The 1,281-nt window shown below is 37.2% G+C and overlaps 1 protein-coding gene across 2 annotated transcripts in view; it reads right to left on the reverse strand.

Annotated features, from left to right (window-relative positions):
• The window catches only part of LOC128247268 (kinesin-like protein KIF6), an 85,787-nt gene that overhangs the window by 981 nt on the left and 83,525 nt on the right, over positions 1-1,281 (reverse strand). The window lies entirely within an intron of this gene.

The following is a 1,281-nucleotide window of genomic DNA, read 5'->3' on the forward strand; positions in this document are numbered from 1 at the left end:
GTGCGGGTGACACATGAGGTTTTTCGAGCAAGATCGTTGCCAGTGCCCCTGGACTGGCTCTTGTGCTGGTGACACATGAAATTTCTTCGAGCGAGATCGTTGCCGGTGCCCCTGAACTGGCTCTTGTGTGGGGTTGTTGTAGGATTTTCGAGTGAGATCGTTGCTGGTGCCCCTGGACTGGCTCTTGTGCGGGTGACACATGACGTTTCTCGAGCGAGATGAGCGTTGCCGTAGCCAGTACCGCCTGACTGGCCTTCGTGCGAGTGACACGTAAAAGCACCCACTACACTCTCTGAGTGGTTGGCATTAGGAAGGGCATCCAGCTGTAGAAACACTGCCAAATCAGATTGGAGCCTGGTGTAGCCATCTGGTTTCACCAGTCCTCAGTCAAATCGTCCAACCCATGCTAGCATGGAAAGCGGACGTTAAACGACGACGATGATATATATATGTATATATAAGAAACTGTATATATATATATAAGAAACTATATATGCATATATATATATATATATATATAAGAAACTATAACGAAGTATATAAAATGTTTAAAAACAAGGAAAAGAAAGAAAGAGAAAAGAAACTGAAAGAAAAATGAAAATGACAAATGGAGATAGCTGCAAATTAAAAAGACTATATACAGACATGTAGATATATGTACACATGTATACACACACATTTATACATGCATACTTGTACATTTGATGATAGTCATATATATATGTGTGTGTGTATATATGTATGTATTAATCACATTCACATACATAGAAATACACAAATTACACAGACATGTAGAAGAAGTTTATACACACACACACACACACACACACACACACATACACACACATATATGTATATATGTATGCATGCATGTATGTACAGAGAGAGACAGTGAGAAAGAAAGAAAGAAAGAAAGGAAGGAAGGAAGAAAGAAAGACAGGAAGCTGTATGCTTATATATATGTATATATATATTTTTGATTCAACATGACAAGCTGATGAACAGTGATCAGTTTATAAAGCATTGTGTGAGAGACATTTGCATAGCTTCTTCAATTATCACAATCCACATAGTAAAGTGTGCGGAAAATACAAAAAAAAAAAAGAATTAACAAAAAAAAAACAATGTAACAAAAAAAAAAAGAACAGCAGTGGATGGCTAATATAGGAAAAGTGGATTTTAGTTGCCACTTTAATAGACTCACACAAGCAAAAAGAGATGGCATAGCAATGGATAGTGGGCAGTAAATGTACCAACAAAACAATATAATTCACTCTGTAT

The sequence above is a fragment of the Octopus bimaculoides genome, chromosome 3 (genome assembly GCF_001194135.2).
Source record: "Octopus bimaculoides isolate UCB-OBI-ISO-001 chromosome 3, ASM119413v2, whole genome shotgun sequence".
Classification (NCBI taxonomy): Eukaryota; Metazoa; Mollusca; class Cephalopoda; order Octopoda; family Octopodidae; genus Octopus; species Octopus bimaculoides.